We start from the raw sequence: 6,000 nt of genomic DNA on the forward strand, positions 1-6,000 counted from the left end.
TGGGAGATGGGTATGGGGACAAGAGCAGGGGGTGTAAATAGAGGTAGTGGGGTGTGACCACACACACACATAGACAGACACATAGACAGAAAAACACACACACACTCACACAAGAGGGGGAAAGACTTCTGAAATCCTTTATTTAAGTAGCAATACCATAATGCAAAAATGCATCAGTAAAGCTCTGCATTCAAAATACTTAGGTACTTCAGTAAAGCTACTTCAGTAAAAGGATAGTAATAATAGTAAAATGTACTTAAGTATGAAAGTTAAAAGTAATCATTGTGATGAATGGCTACTTGCAGAGTGTTAAACTCTTCATTAACCTGTAAGAAGTCTTTCTTCATGTATAACTGACTAGTTTCAACTCTACCAATGCATCATATTTTACGATTTGCATGTATAACCAATTCTGGATAGTAAATAGTAAGTCATCAGATGAGTGTAGTGCAATAAAAGTATAAATTCTTACAATATGAAATTATTCAACTAAAGTGCCAGGGCCTCCAAATTGCACTTACGTACTATACTTATTTACTTTGGTTACTTTCCACCTCTGACACACATACATTTTCTTTCTGCATAAATGTATTCATTTTAATGCATTTTCCTTATCTGAAATTCCTTTGATGTGATAAAGGTTCATTTTTTTGTACATAATTGTGCATGCACCGTCGTCGTTGTGCTCTTTGTTGTTTTAATAATAATTTTGCCCTTTGATGATAATTTATTCTTTGCTGTTTCATTTCATACTCATGATGTGTTACCATTTGTCCAGTTTTGTGGTTTCTATTTGATAAGGAAGATTGGCCTGTGCGTCGGCTAATGTGGATCCATAATAAACAAATAAACTAATAACCATCTTTTTTTTCCCTGATGAGCTACAAGTGAGAGAGTGAGAAATCAGAAAGAAAGAGAGAAAGAGAGTAAAAGAGGATTGAGAAAGGATTAAAGAAAGAGCAATGTAACGAGATGAACTGAAACTGAACTGAAAGGCTTGAGGGGGGAGGTACAAGAGCAGAACAGAGGCAGATTAATAACAAAGCATTAGGGAGAGAGAAGGAGAAATAAAGAGCAAAAAGCCGAGCGAGTGAATAAGGCTTTCAGCACCATGGACAGCTTCCAGAGCTCCCGGCCAGACTTAATCAGACACAGCCAGACTCCCAGACAAGATCCCCTCCAGTCTGCCTTCCCCTCATTCACACAAGGACGCCACTCGACACCACAAGTACCACTGAAGCATCCTCAAACCCATTCAACGGGGCGCTGAAATGCAAATCCTGCTCCTCCAAGAAGCACCGCCAATCCGATGTAAGCTCCGGAGGAGAGAACTTGCTGATAAATGATCAGACATTCAACTCTCCTGGCGGTGATTGTCCTTCAGGATGGAGGATTCAATTGGCCAGAGAGGAAAGGGGTGTCAGGTGGGGGTTTGGGTTTGGGAGGGAGGCAGGAATGGAGTGATGAAGGGGAGAAAACACTCACCTGCTGTTCTTGCGGGGCAGGGGCAAATCCTTCTGGAAGAAACACAAAGAAGAAAGCAGAAAAAAAGAGATCAGGTACTGAGACTTTCACATATGGCATACACATGGGTGGCAGAGGAAAAGCGCTACACTAAACAGGCAATTATAATAACTGGTTAACTGGAACAAGTGAAAAAGTGTGCTTGAATTCACTTGGTTAACTTAACTAACTGGACTCTCTCTCTCTCTCTCTCTCTCTCTCTCTCTCTCTCTCTCTCTCCTTCCATCCGGCCATCTCCTGAGTCCAGATGGACAGGGAACATTGGGCTGGAACAGCAGCAGACACTCACTGCACTGAATGAAGGCACTGTGAGCAGTGTGCCAGATCTCATGCCAGCACAGCCTGGCTTTTTACAAAACCCTGCATGCTGAGCTAGAGAAAGGGGAAGGAATGGAGGGTGTAAATAAGGTAGAAGTAGACGGTGAGAGAGGGAGAGCAAAGAACAGAGAGGGAAAGATCATCTTGTTTTTTTTTTTAAATTTTATGCCTGCAGCCTTATCCTTGAGCCTGAGTGTTCTGGCCTTCTGCAGTTTGTTTATGTGTGCGTCTGACAAACGAATTGGAAAGATGAATTCACAGGGAAATGCAGCACTGCACTGCATAAAAGAGAGATGAGAAAGTGGAGAGAGTAGACAGTGTAACTAATGAAGTCAAGTGGAGGTTAACGGACACAGAGGCACACTGAGAGGCTGTGCACCGCTGGTCAGGTTCTGGTAAACGCTGTTTTGAGTGTTTTCAGGTCTGTGGTGTTTGAGCCGATGCAATTAATGCATTAGCTGCTCCATTTCACACCCACTCCTGTTGCACACAGTTAAGATGCTGTTAGCATTCCACTGACAGCCTGGTAACCACAGTCGATGCAGTTATTAGGTTAACCTTCAGATAAAAATTTGTGAGCATGTGTGTGAGTGTGCACAAGTGCATGTGAACAAGCTTATGGATATGCTGCTGCTGATTTCCTGTTCAATAAAGTTCCCTTTGAAGCAGAGATGTGTTATACTGTAGAAACCTGGCCGCTTTGTTACAAAAGGCTAAGTCTTCACAGCAAAAAAAATCTCCATCTTCACAAGACATTGCATCTCATTTTCTTAAATCTGCCAGTGGGATAACATAGCCCCACTTCTTTACAATGCAATTGCACTATTGTTTCAGGATATTTTTCTGGGAACAAATATAAATAATACAAAAAGACAAGAATTTAAGTCTGAAAATGAAACCAAGTGATTTGTTTTTGCAGTCTTTGCAGTGTGCTGTACAGCACACCAGAGTATTTTCTGGTTGCTTCTAAAAATGACAGCTAAAAAGGCAACAAAATGGAAACCTCACTGCGGTTAAAGAGAGAAAAAAATCTTGCCTCCTACTCATCCTAACATTTGTGTCAGGATCACAGGCTAACCACAGATTATAAACCTGTTCGACTGCGCCCACCCCTCCAGTGGTTTCTCATGTTAAAAGAGACAAATCCCTCTTTACAAGGACAACTGAATATTCAAACTATTGATCCTCCCTCACTTTGTCCTTCATTGATCAGGCTAATTGACCCTGAGCCGTCAAGGCCTGGGAGAAGATGACTTACACGTAGAGGAGGCATAAAAAGGCCTTAAAGGAGCCACCCAATGATGGGGAGGGTTAACAATTCAAACAATCACTCACTGTATTAGACCTGACAGCTAATGGCATGGCAGCAGTAAAAATACAACCACATAAAACAGTGCTAGGTAGGACATAAAAAAAAAAAAAAACTGGTGATGTTGCGTGTGCACATCATCTACCAGTGATTCAAGGTGGTATTTTATTCAACTTATCAAAGAAGAATGAAATTAACATGGAGAACTTTGTAATTTAACCTGTATAAAATCTCATCTAAACAAGTAAAATCTTGTTTTTCAAAAGTTTCCAAATTTTTATATCAAGTATCTTTTTTATACTAATGGACTGATCTGTCTTCGTCTTCCTTGTTTCAACATATTTATACTTCCAAGAAAAATTTGTGAAACAAGTGAAATTGCACCGGAAAAAAGTTGTATTATCTTATCCCACTGACAAATGTTTTCACTTGTTTTAAGAAAAAGACGTTTTAAGATGCAATATGGGATTATATGACTTTCACTTGATAACAAGGAGATTTGCAGTGCAGTGTCATCTCAGGTGTGCAACTGTTTTCAGTGAGTACAGGGCTGCTTTATAGCAATTTTTTAATGGTGCAAAATGCAGCTCATTATTTTGCATGAATAGTCCATACGAAACTACGTGCAAAAAGAAATCAAGGATATGGCGATACTTTAGACGCATCAGTGGAACAAAGAAGGATGCACCTCTCTTATATCTGTGAACATCTGCTGGCTGTCTGGCTGATGGCCCTCTGCAGGGCTCTTTAATGTTCAGGCATGTCTAGACAATAAATAGAACCAGCAGGCACATCAAACAAAGCGCAGCCATCTATTGGTGCCTGCAAGAGTGAACAAGCACCATAAACATGATGCTTCCATCTTCCCTTTCTGTCTTGTCTTCTGGCCCTGGTTCGAGGATTGAGACTGCAGGCAAGAAAAGTAGCTACAAACCCAGAGTTATGACAGTGGGTCCTAACTGATGCATGTGATCCCGGCTATATCCCTGAGCTGCAGTAGCTCAATTATTAGATCCTCAAGCGGCATGACAGTTATTAACCTGGCGTAAGAATCCATCATGTAAGAAGAGTCCTGCCTGTCCAAGTGCTCACTGTCACATAGAAACTGTCTCATTTTCCCTCACTATGCCCAGTTCCACTGCATTTTCTCCTTTCATTCATGAAAAGGTCAGCGAAATAAAACTAATTTCCCAGTTCCAACCCAGACTTCATCAGTGGTCAATGTGCTGGCAGACTCATTTCTAAAACTGACATTGTGACTCATGAGCTCCAAGATGAGAGAAATCCATTTTCCACCGGTGTTTTTCATCATCATCATTTCCACAGAGCGAATTAAGCATTACTCTCAGACACTGGCATGAGTGAGCGGGCGGTTATATCACTAAGAAAATATGACTGTTCACTCTATAACCAGGTCCTGTGTCATGTTCCGAAACACAGACGTGGTAAAATTATCTTTAGCTCTTCTTAACTTAATTCTCTTGTGGTATAATTAGTGTGTCAGAATGCCAAGCTTGTTGCTTACTGCATGGCTGAATTTCCCATTTCAGAACATGTGAAAAGCTGAAAAAAAGAAACGACAACATAATGTGACGCTGATGTGCAGCTGGCTTTAGAGCTGCCTGTGCTCTGAGTCCCACTAATGAAGTCTGCCGGTGTTGAGGGGTGACTGACAACAGATTGGCGATTCCGTCAGAAAAGTGACGCGCTCGCTGATCGCAGATTGGAAAGCAAAGCAATTACATGCTATATTTGTTTCCTTTCCTGACGGGAATGGCTGCTTTTTTTTCCACAGGCTTTAGCTGTGTGCTGCCGAGGCTTGAGCTTATATGTGTCTGCTCCCCTTTTAGTCTCTGGGTATCACACTGACAGGAGTGCATGGGGTTATGTGTGAGTTCATGTGTATTTAAGTGTGTAGGAGAGAGAAATGTAAAATCTGGCACAGGTGTCACAAGCCTATGAATATTCACATGCTCTCACTGGAGGGTATTTATGCTGTTGTTGTATAGTGTAATTGCCGCGGTGGTGAATAGGAGCATTTTGCCCTGAGATTACATGAAGTGCTTCCCTCTTTGTAATTAAAGATGAATGGTGGGCTTTTTAGCATCTAACCTGCAGACGGCCCATTTCTGTCAAAGCATGTTCACTTTGACATCATCACCACTAACCCAGTTCACGTTTAAACTGACGCATGCACACGTGTGCATGTGCGTGTGCATGTGTGTGTGTGTGTGCGTATGTGTGCAAACACTCCAGGGGCCTGTTAGAGCTCGACTCCTATTATGAATCACTGTCATCCTTGATGCATCATTTGTAAATTCACTCAACCTCAGGCAAAAACGTGCAGAGAAGAGAGGCCTTGGAAATTAACATAGCAGCTACATGGGCTTGTTGGGGTTTTACCCTTCAGAAGGAATGTCAAGTGAAATTTAAGTAGTCTTTGTAAATCCTTATGTACATAATTATAATGCAAAACAGATATTTTATATTCTTGCCTCCCTGGGATTACATAAACCTTATTATAAAGGCAAAATCCTGGTAGAGGTCCACTTAGGTGAACCTGTGTCTCCATGCCCCTTTAATGATTTTTAATAATTACTTCCTGACATTTATAAGCCTTTTTTATGCTACTGGGTGGCTGAGATGCTGACTCGCCCCTCCAGCCAGTCAACAAGTCATCCATGAACCCATCTATCCATCCATCCATCCATTCAAACAGCCAGGGGGTAAACATATAAAGGCAAACGTTAAACAGTAACTGAATCTAGGAAGGCCAGCTGATGTCATCTCCTGCCACACATACCCTTCAACATATGACAAACAGTTCCTCTATAAATGGTGCATATAGG

This window comes from Myripristis murdjan, chromosome 8 (genome assembly GCF_902150065.1).
Source record: "Myripristis murdjan chromosome 8, fMyrMur1.1, whole genome shotgun sequence".
Classification (NCBI taxonomy): domain Eukaryota; kingdom Metazoa; phylum Chordata; class Actinopteri; order Holocentriformes; family Holocentridae; genus Myripristis; species Myripristis murdjan.